This window comes from Sus scrofa, chromosome 1 (genome assembly GCF_000003025.6).
Source record: "Sus scrofa isolate TJ Tabasco breed Duroc chromosome 1, Sscrofa11.1, whole genome shotgun sequence".
Lineage (NCBI taxonomy): Eukaryota > Metazoa > Chordata > Mammalia > Artiodactyla > Suidae > Sus > Sus scrofa.
This window is the reverse complement of record NC_010443.5, coordinates 6,108,104-6,123,811: the sequence shown is the minus strand read 5'-3', so window position 1 is coordinate 6,123,811 and position 15,708 is coordinate 6,108,104. Positions and strand designations below refer to the sequence as shown.

General features: G+C 37.3%; 1 protein-coding gene across 1 annotated transcript in view; it reads right to left on the bottom strand.

The window, feature by feature from the left end:
• Positions 1-15,708, bottom strand: part of PRKN (parkin RBR E3 ubiquitin protein ligase) — a gene marked incomplete at its 5' end in the record, with an annotated part of 1,032,625 nt that overhangs the window by 607,321 nt on the left and 409,596 nt on the right.

Here is a 15,708-nt window from a genome sequence, read left to right as displayed (position 1 = left end):
TTACCGAGCTTCCTTCTCAGAGAAGGCACCTGTGTGTGGTTGTGTGTGAGGGGGAGTCTCCCGGGCAGTTCTACGCCACTGCCAGGAGGGACCAGGCAGCAGAGCCTCCTCCCCATCAGTGCAGGAGAGACTCCTCTTTGAAGGCTGGTAGCCTCGGGAGAGGCAGCGGACCTCTCAGTTATACCTGTGGAAAGAATGTTTTTTTTAGTCCACACAAAATTCTTAAAGAAATCTAACTAGAACACAAAGTGTTTTGATCAGGTTTAGATGTAATTTGAGAGCATAATTTAAGAATTTATAAATTCAATTAAAAACAAAATAAATGTATACTGCTCCAAAAGTGAAGTCAGAGAAAACCTGTTAATAAGATGTAAATCATGAGGGAAAAGATCAGAGGCGTGAACTTGACAGTGAGGGCGTCAATATGTGAATCATAAGCAGAAGAAGAATGAAAAAAATGACAATAAAGATAGTTTCTGAGCTAAAGCATGGACCTTTGTAAGCTACCCACAGACATTCAAATCTTAGAGTAAGAAAGAAGAATATCCTAAAACACGTGAAGAAACTAGCATACATTAATTTGAAAGGCCAAGAAAGCTCCCAGAAAAGTGATACTATATATCAATTTACTCATGAAAAATGATGCAAAAATTCAAAATGTTTTTGACAAACTAACACCAGCATGGTACTAAAATACAAATACATCTTGAACATTCATTTATTTTTTTACCAAATATTTATTGGGCATCATCTCTTTGCCAGATATTATTCCAGGTGCCAACACTGTAGTGGTAATCAAAATAGTCATCATATAAACATTCTAGGATGCGGGAAAAACAATAAACAAACAAATGAATATGCAAATATATTTCTAGGCAGTGAAGACTGCAGTAAAAATGTAAGGTAGGGTTTATTTCTGGGTTCTCTGTTCTGTTCCATTGGTCGGTCTGTCTGTTTTGGTACCAGTACCACACTGTCTTGATGACTGTGGCTTTGTAATATTGTCTGAAATCTGGTAGAGTGATGCCTCCTGCTTGGTTTTTGTTCCTCAGAATTGCTTTAGGGGGAGGGGGAGGGGGAGGGTGTGGGATGGATGGGGAGCTTGGGGTTAACAGATGCAGACTATTGCCTTTGGAATGGATTAGCAATGAGATCCTGCTGTGTAGCACTGGGAACTATGTCCAGTCACTTATGATGGAGCAGGATAATGTAAGAAAAAAGAAAGTATAATGTATGCATAATTGGGTCACCATGCTGTACAGTAGGAAACAAAATGTATTGGGGAAATAAAAAAAGAAAAAAAAATGCAAGGTAGGAACAATAACGTCTTTCAAAGTACAAGGCTGTGTCAGCTTTAACTAATTTTTCAATCTGATTCACGCGATCCAAAACTTAAAGGAGATAAATGTGATTATGTCAATGGTAAACCCAAGCCACTTGATCAAAATCAGAAGCCATTCCCAAAAAATCCTGAAAAAAATAAGAAGAAAAGTCAGCTACATTAAAAATGAAAAATAATAGTCAGCTACCATAAATTTAATAAAGTCATTTGTCAAAAAATAATCAGGCACTAAATGAAAATGCTCACTAGTACTATTTTATCCATGGCTCAATAAGAAAACAGAACATATATCACCGACAATAAAAAAAATAACAAAAGTATCTTTACTCCAGATGACGTGATGGCATACCTAACAAACTCAATGGATTCTATTAAAAGTTATGAGAATGAGTGAGAAAATTCTAAGTGAATGAATACAAAGTATATAGTAAAAAAATAATTGATGTTCTTTGTATAAGCAAAAGTCAATTAGAAAAGGAAATTGAAAAAATCCCTTTCCTAATATTAACAAAAGCCATAAAATGATGGTACATGTATTCAACAAGAAAGGTACAGGATTTATTCTAAGTATTTAAAAATAAAGACTTGAGTAAAGGAAGAGGCAGAGTCCTGACAGTAAGGACTCAATTAAAATATGGCATTAGAATTTGTATATACTTTTGCTGCAATTCACTCAGGAATTCTGGATGGATTTTTCTTCCTTCCTTCCTTTTTTTTTTTTTCTTTTTGGAGGGGGTGGTGAAGATTGACACAAAGATTTTTTTTTAACCTTTTATTATTTTTTTTCTACAGTACAGCATGGGGTCCCAGATACACATACATGTATACATTCTTTTCTCTCCCATTATCATGCTCCATCATAAGTGACTGGACATAGTTCGCCAGTGCTACACAGCAGGATCTCAATGCTAATCCATTCCAAAGGCAATAGCCTGCACCTATTAACCCCAAGTTCCCAGTCCCTCCCCCTCCCTCCCCCTCCCCCTCGGCAACACAAGTCTATTCTCCAAGTCCATGATTTTCTTTTCTGTGGAAAGATTCCTTTGACACAAAGGTTTTTAAAAATCGTATGGAAAATAAATGTGCGAGAATTTACCTTTTTGAATAATTAGAGTAAAGGCAACATTCTAGGAGGATTTAGAACTTATTGCAACTTATTAAGCTGTTACAATATAATGTGACATGATATGATACAATATATAATATGATATGATATAACACAGGCCAAGGAAATATAGTACTTGCATAGAAATACATAAATAGATCAGTGGAACAGACAAGAGAACCTAGGAATATCTGTTAGCACATACGCACCTTACAAGACAAAGCTGGCATTTCCATTCAGTGGGGCAACAATGGGTTATTTGATACATGGTGTGGATACAACTGGAAAGCTAACAACTGGAGTGAATAAATGGTCAGCCATCACTAAAGGAAAGATGCCCGGGTGAATTAAATTTCTGAATATGAAAACAATCAAGAAAATGTTTAGTAAAATGTTAAAAAAAATTGGTGGAAATTCATACAAATTGCAATTGGAGTTACAGGAGAGCTTCTTTCGAAAAAGTACAAACCAAGTCTCCTTATATAAAGGAAAACACTCTGCATTTCAAAAATTTCTGCAATTCAAAAAGACTAAAATGTTTAAAGAACACATAGTATACAAAGGGTTAATATACCTACTCAAAAAATGTTTCTGCCAATTACTTTAGAAAATAGCAAATAGATCAATTGAATACTAAAGAAAATGAGATGGCAAATACAGGATGAGAAAATGAAAAAAGGCTAATAATGAGAAAACATACTTAGGTTTACTATGGTCAGAAAAATGTTAATTAAGATCAAGAAAGGGAATTCCTGTCATGGTTTAGTGGTAAAGGAACCCAACTAGTATCCATGAGGACACAGGTTCGATTCCTGGCCTTGCTCAGTGGGTTAAGGATCCGGCATTGCTGTAGCTAGCAGATGTAGCTCTGATTTGACCCCTAGCCTGGGAACTTTCATTTAACATGGGTGTGGCCCTAAATAGAGAAAAAAAAAGAGAGGAAAAATGGCATGCCATTTTCACACACGAGACTTTCCAATGAGACTTTCTCATTGTGTGCTGAATGAGAACTTCGTGTGAGAGAGTGGGAAATATCTTTTTGGAAAATCATCATAGAAATCTGGATGAAAAATTTAAATGCACATGCTGTTTTATCCAGTTATTCACAAAAATAAGAGTACCAGTGTATAGTAATTTATTTATGGGGATTTTGCTTCAGCATAGTATGCAGGACTGAAAGAAAGAAAGAAAGAAACCATCAAAAGCAGATTTGCTCAATATTTATGTTGTGGAATATTATGAAACTATTAAATGAGTGATTTATATGTGTATTGATCATAATAGTTTGTTTTGCTTCGTTTTGTTTTTAAAGGGCCCCACCTGTGGCATGTGGAAGTTCCCAGGCTAGCGACTGAATCAGAACTGTAGCTGCCAGCCTACACCACAGATACAGCCACAGGAAATCCAAGCCGCGTCTGTGACCTACACCACAGCTCACTGCAATGCCATATCCTTAACTCAGTGAGCGAGGCCAGGGAGCGAATCGTTGTCCTCGTGGATTCTATCAGGTCCGTTACTGCTGAGCCATAACAGGAACTCCTGCTGATCTTAAACATTTGATAGGGACTGCTATTATGTGAAACAAGTTATGGTGAAATATAATATTATTACCACTTCCAGAAAGAGAATTAAAATACTTGTACAAGTATATGCGTTTTTAAATGAGCATGGAAAAAGGAATAGAAAAGTACACAGAAAAAAAGCTCACGGTAATCTTCTTGGGGGAATGAAACTGGGAGAATGGAGAAAACCATTAATTTATTTTCTTTATATATTTCTTGTTACAAAGGGCATACACTCTTTGAAAATAGCATACCCCAAATAAAGGCAAGTGACATTAACAGCAGCCACAAAGCAAAGATGAACTATGGGCCCTAGACCAGAGGGTGCATTTAGGAGACGGTTGAGAGGAAGACACACAGGGGCCCATGGCAGGGACCAAGCTGGCTTGAAAACCACAGGTTGGATCGGAAAGGATGCTCTCGGGAGTTCCCGTCGTGGCGCAGTGGTTAACGAATCCGACTAGGAACCATGAGGTTGCGGGTTCGGTCCCTGCCCTTGCTCAGTGGGTTAACGATCTGGCGTTGCCGTGAGCTGTGGTGTAGGTTGCAGACGCGGCTCGGATCCCGCGTTGCTGTGGCTCTGGCGTAGGCCAGTGGCTACAGCTCCGATTGGACCCCTAGCCTGGGAACCTCCATATGCCGCAGGAGCGGCCCAAAGAAATAGTAAAAAGACAAAAAAAAAAAAAAAAAAAAAAGAAAGAAAGGATGCTTTACCCGTCAGGGGACAGAGGGCTTCAGCTTGAAAGGGGTGGGCAGTATGGGAATGATTTTAAGTAGGCGAGTGATGTAATGAGGTTAGAAATAGTACATGCACTGCCTAGTTAGAGAGCACAGGAAAACACATCCCAACCCTCCTGCCCTTTGGAACCAGGGTCTCCAGCTCAGGTGGGTTGTTCCCGAAAAGACCACCATGAGTGTATGGGAAACACCAGCCCCGCTCTGGTGACCTGACCTTCAATATATGACTCAGTCTGCAGGTTCCCATGTGCTTTGTCAAATCACCAGAGTGTGCTTTACTTTAGACCACACCTCTTACCTCTTTTCGGGTGAGCCAAAATGCGGTCAATTGATCAAAAATAACACTACAACCTCTAATGGTGCTCCAAACTTACAGAGTTTTATTTGCCCTTAATTACTTTTCTCTGATTTATAGTTCCTCTTCAAAATCAAATTTACATGTACTTGGTATAGTATTGGTTAATTACATGAAGGATAGCAGATTCTTCAAAACTAAATATTTCAATTTGTTATAAATGTAAGAAAGTTACATTGATATGTATTACTACTTCAATACTTTTATGTTTACACAGTTAATACTATTTAGCATTAGATAGGATGGTCGAAGGGAAAAATTATACGTGTATAAAACACCCTCTTCCCAGACTGTCTTTTGCCTGGGATCTCATATATCAACCATTAGCCTAGAGGAGAAGTTTATGGCTAGGTTATAAAATTTGCTGGGGGAAAAAAAAAAAAAAAGGTTGTTTATAATGAAGATGGAGAAAGCACCTAAATCATCATGCTTCAAAGGAAGTCACACTGAAAACAACCCGGCCACAAAATGTGTCCCCTGATATTGTACTCAAGTCAGTAGGTAGCTCACAACCGAAATGACCCATAAATCTTGACCACCTAGTCCACCTCTGTACATACAGAAGAGCAGGCTTCAGTTTAAGTTCATGAACGACACCACCGGCATACAGGGACATGCCTACTAAGCTGACATCTACTAAACTGGCCAGCGTATAGAATGCAGAGTTCTACTCACAGATATATCCCATTCTCTGGGGGGGCATTAAATTAGATGAAGTGATTCTCTCTATATATGGAGACCCAGGTGCTCATTGATTACAGTGACTTCTGAAAAAACTCATTTCCGCACCGCAGTGGAAGCCTGGGAAAACACTGATTTTATGTTACTCAGGGGGTTTTACCACAATCTTCTACTAGCAACTGGGGGTATAATAGCCAGGCATCTGGCATTCTGCTGCCGACTGTTTTGGGTGGCTAGGGGCTTTATCTAAGCCATCCAACCTAACAGCTATAACTGACCATTTGTGGATTTTGGGCAGTGTCCATGCGCCTTTCTGCACGGGGACCCAGTAGCATGACCCACCGAGTCGTTTCTTTCCCCCAGTCACCCTACTTGATGTCAGCCAGCCAGTCGGACGACCTCAAGGCGCTGTAGTAGAGGATTGCTGGGTGTTATTTCCATTTTGCTTTTCGAATTCGCTGGGTCAGTTAGCCTACTCAGAAGTTTGGTGGGCACCTACGGTTTGGTTGCTGCTGCGGACTCTTCTTCCTTAAGCTATCTCTGTACATCCAGATGCTTTTCACAAAGTCGACAATGACTTTGGCTTATATTTCTGACGAAGACACTATTTCCCAACCAAATATAGGTCAGTGACCTCAAGTTGGACAGTGCTGTCAATATTTTTTGTTTGGCAGCAAACATTTTTTTTTTCAGCACCAACAGCTGGTCCTCACTAAATATATCATTACCTGGCCGGTTATATATAAACCCATCTGTGCAAAATTGGCCAAGGGCCGGTTCAGCGTTGGCCAGACCAGTGTCTTAAAATGTGAGTGCCAGGCAATGATGAGCTTTGATGACCTTCATAACCCTATGAAAGCAAGAGAGCTAGCAAAAAATCTTTTACATGAGGCAATAATGTGGGTAAAACACATATTATGAAATATATTAAAGTATAAAAATTTACATTTATTTGTATGGTAATTACAAAACACTTTTTTTTTTGGTTTGTTCATAACTTCTTTTTTTCTGTTATTATTTTTTTAATAGTTATTTCCCCAATACAATTTTTTTTTCTACTGTACAGCATGGTGACCCAGTTACACATACATGTACCCATTCTATTTTTGCACATTATCGTGCTCCATCATAAGTGACAAAACACTTTTAATATAGTATTTCATCTTGTCTTTTATTTATGAGGCTTTTGGAAAGCATGAGTTTTATCATCTTAGATTTAGTGGAGAAGTAATACCAACCACATTTTGGATAATCTCTGGATATAAAAATCACAAGTTGACTATTTTTAGCCCATTATCAGCTTCTACTCCTTGTACACACATATTAACTGTGTGGTCATAGGTCTGTCTTTGGGCTAGAATGGCTGCGAGGTGATTCGTCATTTATGTGGAAATCATAATTGACATGAATCATGTTTGCTAAATATGTAATAAGCTCTTTTTTATAAACCCGGGAACCATATATTAGTTATGAAATTCCACATATGTTTGAATGTAAACAAACATTTACATATTTTGTCAAATATCTATGTTTGTCTGACAGAGATAAGTCAAATTATTACTGTAACCTCAACAAGCAATACATGTCTTGCCAGGGCTTGATGCCAGTTAGGCTGGTTACAGCTTTCCTCTCTGGTACCAGGTTTCATTAGCTCCAGTTTGCCCACCATGCTGAGACTGCAATCCTTCAAAACAACAACACTTATTCACACATTAAATGAGAGAAAGTTTAATTGAATTTTCTGGACTCTAGTAAAACATCAAGAGGATAAGTGACAGTGAATGAGAAATCCAATTCCTTGATAAATATTTGCCGGGTAAATGCATCAATTACTAACATATTTCCTCCCCCTAAAATGCCTCAATATAAGTGGGATCTTTGGAGAAATCACACTGTGGAAATAAGTGATTTACGGTGTCAGTTTATGTTTCCAAGGAAGAACAGTGTGAATTGGGTATATAAGTTTTGTAATTTTCTCTACAATGCCATAATCATTCTTGGGTCCTTGGAGAATAAAAACCATTCTACTTCATTTTGTGTTGTTACCACACAAAAGTGTTTGATGAAAGATATGTAGATTCTCTGCAGACTAAGGAGGGTGAATGAAGAGGGAGTCCCAGCACCTTCAGCTCAAGATCATACACAGCTCACGCCCACCACAAAAATTTTCCTATACGCCTCTCCTCATCCCTCCACAATCGCTGCCATAGTGAGCAAGCATGACTCAGAAGTAACAGTAAAAGCCAAACCACATCAACTGCCTACAGAAGAAATTACTTACACGGATGGGAAAGTGACAAATAGCCCCAGGGGATGACTCTGCAATAGATTTTAGGATGCTGATGTCACTTGCACCCATCTGTACACTGAGCCTTATTGGCCAGTGATTTTAAGAAAAGTGACAGTCTGTGATATTAGGAAGAGTGACCATCACTGCCATGTAAGAGTTCCACAATTCTGGAAAAATATAAGGTGACTTGTAGTGAAAATTATCTCAGGGCAGGAGCACAGGGCAGCAAATCCTCATCTCTGCGTGGGTGAGCATTTGGTCACAGTCTGTTCAGGCACTGACATTCATTCTGCATTTTCCAAGTGTCAGGCAACGTGCTAGATCCTGTGGGTCACATTTAATGTGATTATTTATATGGTTTGATTTTTCTGGTTTGATTTTCCTATCTTACTCTTTGCTTCCTATTATTCCTGCCTATTTTTCCCCTCTTTTTATGTCTTTTTTTGTATTAATTATTTTGTGTTTCTATTTTATGTTCTTTGCTGACTTAGTTATACCTCTTTGTTATTTTAGTCATTCCTTAAGGATTGTGGCATGCTATATACTTATATACTGTTATATTATGCTATTATTTATATGTGATATATAAATTTTATGTAATGTATAATTTGTATATTACTATGCCATTCATTTTTACCTCATACAAATTTATTTTAATGTGATACCATTTTTCACACAGTATATGAACTTTCAGAGTATTTTACATTTTTTAACAACCTAGCTTTGTGCTTTTGTCATACAAGTTTATGCATATGTTATAACCCTTATAATACAGTCTTTTGTCTTACTTAAAAAGTTAAGCAACACAAAATATTATATATTTAGTCATATAGTTATTATCCTGGTGCCCTTTATGTCTGGGATTCCATCTGATAGGATTTTTCCTTCTGCCTCATGGCCTTCCTTTAATATTTTTTGTGTTTATCTGCTAGCAATAAATACCTCTTTTAGGTCTGACAAAGACTGTTTCATTTTCACTTTTTAAACTGACTTTTGCTGGGTATAGAAATATGAATTGAAAGATTTTGTTCTTTTTCTGCTTAAAGCTATTGTTCAACTGTCTTCTCTATTGGTATTTTCCTATAAGAAGTCTGTTTTCATCCTAAATTTTGTTCCTCTGTATATGAAGTATCTGTTTTCTTTATCTATATGTTTAAAGCTTTTTTCCTTATCACTGGTTTTAAGCCTTTTGATTACCATGTGTGATGTAATTTCTTCATGTTCATTGAAAAAATTTTTCAGTTTTTATTTCTTAAAATTTGTTTTTAATCTCCTCTTTTCCCCCATTTCTTTAGGAACTCCAATTACATATGTATTAGGCTGCTTGAAATTATCCCATAATTCATGGTTATTTCTTTTCTCTTTTTTAAAAAAATATTTACTGAGTTTCAGTTTAGATAGTTTCTATTGCTTTGTCTTCAAATTCACTAATCTTTTCTTCTGAAAAGTCTAATATGCCCCTCATCTCATCCAGTGTATTTTTCACCTCAGACATGGTGGTTTTACTCACTAAGAATTCAATTTAGGTCTGCTTTATATCTCATGTCTCTGCTTAACTCTTGGAAAATATGGAATAGAGTTACAGTGACTATTTTAATGTTTCTGTGCACTATTTCTAATAACTGAGTCAGTTCCAGTTCAATTTCGATTAATATTTTTCCTCATTATTGCCATATAATCCTGCTTCTTTGCATGACTTATAATCTTTGATTTAATGCTAGACATTTTTAACTTGCCATATTGGACTTTTATGTTACAAGAAATATTCTTATACTTTGTGGTGGAATATAGTTACTTGATATGAATTTGATCTATTAGGATCTTCTTTTTAAGATTTAGTAGTTGGATCCAAAGAAGGACATAGTTTAGAAAAAAACATTTCCTACTCCTGAGGCAAAGTCCTTCTGAATATTCTCTTCAGTTCCCCATGAAGTTTCCCAGTCTGGCTGCTGGAGAGAATCAGTATCTCCAGCCCTGTGGGAGAGCTGGGTTACTGTTTCTTTAACCATTTCAGCTAGTTCTTACTATAATCTCTGGATTCTTCCTCTATTCAGTTTTTCTTTTCTTCCTCCAGACTTTTCCCTATGAACTCTAGCTTCCAGACTCTCATATCTGCCTTTTCAACTCAAACATCTACTGATTTTATCAGGGCTACTCCTCCCTTGTGCCATAGCCTGAAAACTCTCTCAAGGCAGGGAGCTGGGGCAATCAGAGATTACCATATTTTTCTGTCTCTTAGAAATCACTGCCCTTTTCTGCTGCTATCTTGAAAAATACTATTTCATATATTTTTCTTGATTTTTATTTGTTTTAATCCAGGAAGGGGTAAGTCTAAGCCCTGATTCATCTTGGTGGAAGTGAAAAAAAATTCACTTTATTATTACAACTGCTAAAAATCTAGCTTGACTTGAATGTGCTAATGAAAACAAAAGCAACATTCTTTTCCTCATTTCATTCAATTCAGACTAATCTAGGTTAATGGATAGATGACAAGGATTATCTTTCCTCAGCTTCATCTTTTTTTTTTTTTTTAATGTTTTCCCCACACAATTTTGGAAGTAGTCTCATGTCATACCAGAAAGAGACAAATAAACAAGATTGCAAGGTATCCTCACCTTGAAGCAACCCAGGTGCAGACGTAAAAAGCTTGGGGCCTAGGACACTCAAAGCAATTTAATTTAGAAATTAAGAAGATATTTGAGAGAATGCCATAAACCTCCACTGGCTAGCAGAAGAGAATTGAGGATTAGTGCTTAATCATTTGTTTGAGGATAATGAGTATTTAGAATTGCAATAGTAATGACCAAATTTCTTAAACTCAGTGGCGGTAATGACAGAACCAAAAGTTTTCTAGAAATGTCTGTTTCAAAGCAGTAGCTCAGGAAAGGAACTATTGAACTGGAGTGCTTGGAATCCACATACTAAGTTATCCACCACACTGCAGATGCTTTTCCCCAGCAATGAGCAGTGATTGTTGAAAACTGGGTAGCTTCATTTCATAAGCGCCATTTCAGACCCAGGTTTTATTGTGAATGGAAAGTAACTTTCATGGAAATATTTTTTATGTTGAGGTCAATAGGATAAGCCAAATTTCAGGAAAAGGCTGAAGATAATGTTTTATTTAAATTCAACCCAATGGAAAAATGGGCGAAAGACCTGAACAGACATTTTTCGAAAGAAGATGTACAGATGGCCAACAAGTACATGAAAAAATGCTCAATATCCCTGATTATTAGAGAAATGCAAGTCAAAACTACCATGAGATACCACCTCACACCAGTCAGCATGGCCATCATTCATAAGTCCACAAATAACAAGTGCCAGAGGCAGGGTAGAGAAAAGGGAACCCTCCTGCACTGTTGGTGGGAATGCAAAATGGTACAACCACTAGGGAGAAAAGTATGGAAGTACCTTAGAAATCTATACGTAGAACTACCATATGATCCAGCAATCCTACTCTTGGGCATATATCTGGACAAAACTTTCCTTAAAAAAGACACATGCACTCGCATGTTCATTGCAGCTGTATTCAAAATAGCCAAGACATGGAATCAACCCAAACATCTGCTGATAGATGACTGGATTAGGAAGATGTGGTATATATACACAATGGAATACTACTCAGCCATAAAAAAGAACAAAATAATGCCATTTGCAGCAACATGGATGGAACTAGAGACTCTCATACTGAATGAAGTAAATCAGAAAGAGAAAGACAAATACCATATGCTATCACTTATATCCAGAATCTAATATACAGCACAAATGAACTTTTCCACAGAAAAGGAAATCACGGACTTGGAGAATAGACTTGTGGTTGCCCTGGGGGTTGGGGGGAGGGACTGGGTTGGATTAGGAGCTTGGAGTTAACAGATGCAAACTATTGCTTTTGGAATGGATTAGCAATGAGATCCTGCTGTGTAGCACTGAGAACTATGTCTAGATACTTACAATGGAGCACGACAATGGGAGAAAAAATTATGTATACATGTATGTGCAACTGGGTCCCCATGCTGTACAGTGGGAAAAAAATTGTGTTGGGGGAAATAACAATTTAAAAAAATAAAGAAAAAAAAAGAAAAATAAATTGGTATTGATTATTTGCAAAAAAAAAAACACTTGGAATATACAGTTTGCTCTTAGTAGAAACATATTATTTGTCTTTAGGGATACAGAAGAAGACTTTCTTAGACCACAACTATTTTAAATGAAATAAATATTATAGCAATTGCTTTTAAAATCAAGATATTAATCTGGAAAATAACAAGGCAATATAAAAGAGCAACTGCAACTTTTATATTGAGTATACTAGTACAATTAAATTAGAAAGAGAAAAAAGGCAACATTTCAAAGAGGTATTTCTTCTATAACAAGGCCTCCAACTTTCAGGGATTTTAGTTTGGTCGACATTCAACTGTTCATTGGCTGTGCCAAAATTCTTACAAAGAATTTTGAAAGAATGCATCTTATTTCTATTTCCTAAATAGTTCCCAGGAGCAAGGATTCACCTGAGCCAGGGCAGTGACAATGCTGCCTCCTTAATCAGTACGACACCAGGGAATTCCCTATATTCAATTCCCAATTGATAATAAAGGGGATAAGCAGAGGACAACATAGAATGCTACAAAGGGTAAACAAATTAGGAATTTTGTAAGAAATAGCTCTTTAAAATGAAGACAAAAACTGCCGACTTGTGAAGTGTGTTATATCACATGGTGAGATATTTTACCACGTTACTAAAAAGTTAAGTTGACCAGTAACTTTGCCTAAACAGGAGAAAGGCTCTGGGAGATTAAGTTAGATGAAACATGAATTAGCTCTAACTTCCTCTCTCTCTCTCTCTCTCTCTGTCTCTCCCTCCCTTGCTCTCAGCGGGAGTATGAAACTGCTAGGAGGAAAAAAAAGGGAAAGAAAGAAAATCTTGAACTCCTACCTGCTCTCTTGCTTGACTGTTGACAGCCTGAACCTATTGCCCTGCCAAGAATGCCTCTGGCTACAGAGAAGAAAGACTGCATTCATGATAAAAGCTCCTTGGGCTCAGTTTACTTTTCCAAGATAGCTTTAAAGCACTTGAGATACAGAACTGCAGGATCTTTGCTAATATATCAAACTTGACCTTTCTGGGAAAAAATTAACTTCAAAAACTGGTGCTAGACATAAGGGTTAGAATATGATAAAGAGAAAGAATGTATATTATTTCTATTTCCTAAATCTGTTTAATCCTATAACATGATTTCAGAACTGTGGAGTTTTAAAGCCATTTATGGATTCAAAATAATATAAAAATACATTATATATATCTATTGACATTTGATGCTGCCTATGGCATTGCTAAATTTCATTAAAAATAAAAAAGGAATATGAAAATGTAGCTAACCTATTTGGACAAAACTAGGTAAATGTGTTTCTCTTAGAATCACTATCAAATGCATCATGTTTATTTTTAAACAATTAAAATAATATACTTGTGTAGTTTTATTTTGTCCTATTTTGTTTTGCACCGTTTAGTAGCACTGTTCCATAAAACCCAACAGATGACTGATAAATATTTGTTGATTAAACTGAATGAACCATTGACAATTATTGGGATTTCAGAAAGTAATTTAATGGTTAAGGATATGGTGTTAGCACTGCTGTGGCGCAGGTTCCATCCCTGGTCAGGAATTTCCATGCGCCATGGTCACAGACAAAAGAAAAAGGAAAAGGGTAAGTGAATGAAAAGTAATCCTACATAAGGAATGGAATTTTTAGTCTTTCCACAGCAAGATGAGTTTTTGGACAGAATAAACCAGATGATACGCATCCTCTATCTAGCCTACTCTGTTTTTATGTCTCACTTGGCAGATAACCTTGCATGATCTAGGCCACAGGGGTCTCCACCCCTGGCCATGCTCCTCGTCCTCACCACACTGGCCCTCTTCTCTCAGCACCTCAGGACATTTCATCCTCTTGCCCTGCCTAGGTTGCTTTACAGTAGCTGGTTCTTTGTCTACAGCACTCTGCTTTCTGATCTTCATATACCTGATCCTTTATTACCATTTAGATCTCAGGTCATGGTCCTTGAGACTCAATCTAAAGTAGACTCTCACCTCAATCCTATTCTCTCTTGATGATGTTATCCCATATTGACCTTTTTTTAATTTCCCCAATACATTATTTTTTTTCTACTTTACAGCATGGTGACCCAGTTATATATACATGTGTACATTCTTTTTTCTCACATTATCTTGCTCCATCAAGAGTGACTAGACATAGTTCCCAGTGCTACATAGCAAGATCTCATTGCTAATCCATTCCAAAGGCAACAGTCTGCATCTATTAACCCCAAGCTCTCCATCCATCCCACTCCCCCCCCACCCCGCCGCTGGCAACCACAAGTCTATTCTCCAAATCCACGATTTTCTTTTCTGTGGTAAGGTTCATTTGGGCCAAATGTTAGATTCCAGATCTAAGTGATATCATATGGTATTTGTCTTTCTCTTTCTGACTTACTTCCCTCAGTATGATAGTGAGGGGGTGTAGAGAAAAGGGAACCCTCCTGCACTGTTGGTGGGAATGCAAAATGGTACAACCACTAGGGAGAAAAGTATGGAGGTGCCTTAGAAAACTATACGTAGAACTACCATGTGACCCAGCAATCCCACTCTTGGGCATCTATCTGGACAAAACTTTCCTTGAAAAAGACACATGCACCCGCATGTTCATTGGAGCACTATTCACAGTAGCCAAGACATGGAAACAACCCAAATGTCCATGGACAGATGATTGGATTAGGAAGAAGTGGTATACATACACAATGGAATACTAGTTGGCCATGAAAAAGAACAAAGTAATGCCGTATTGACTTTTTATCACAACACTTGTCACTCTCTGACATTATCTTAATTAATAAATGTTTTATATCTTATCTTGACTTGCCTTTCCTCTTCCCCCACCCCACTCTGCCGATCTGCAATGTCCATGATGAGGCCAGTGACTCTCTCTTTATCACCATATCTTTAGAAATTAAAACAGCATCAGGAACTTTGTAGGCTTCTTTATATGCAGCTAATTGAATGAACCAGTGGATAGTTGAATGAATGAAGGAATGGATGGATGAATAAAAGTACAGTTTTTACTAGCCAAGATCCAAAAGATGGTGGGAAATAAAGCCTTTTTAAAAAACAAATTTAACTGTGCCTGAAAAGCCAAGTTGCTATAAATCATTTCTCTGTATTTAAAAAGGATTGTGCCTTTAAAGAAATGTTATTGAGGTGTTCCTGCTGTGGTGCAGTGGGTTAAAGATTCAGCATTACTGCAGCTGTGGCGTAGGTTGAAGCTTCAGCTCGGATTTGATCCCTGGCCCAGGAATTTCCATATGCCACAGGCATGACTGAACAAAAAAGTCATTAGTCTGAGAATACAGTAGAGTGGTCATGCTGAAATGATACAAAGGAAAAAAAAATATCTCATGGAACTTCAACTATGTCAGGTTAAAGAAAGGCCATGAAGTTCATTCTTTCATGCTAAGAAATTAAAGAAGATATTCTTCAATCATAACAACAGTAGTAGTAATAATACCAGTTCACGAGCATAGTAGACACATTCTAGGCAAGTGATCAAAGCTATAAAAAAGATCTCCCCATCTCAGAGAAA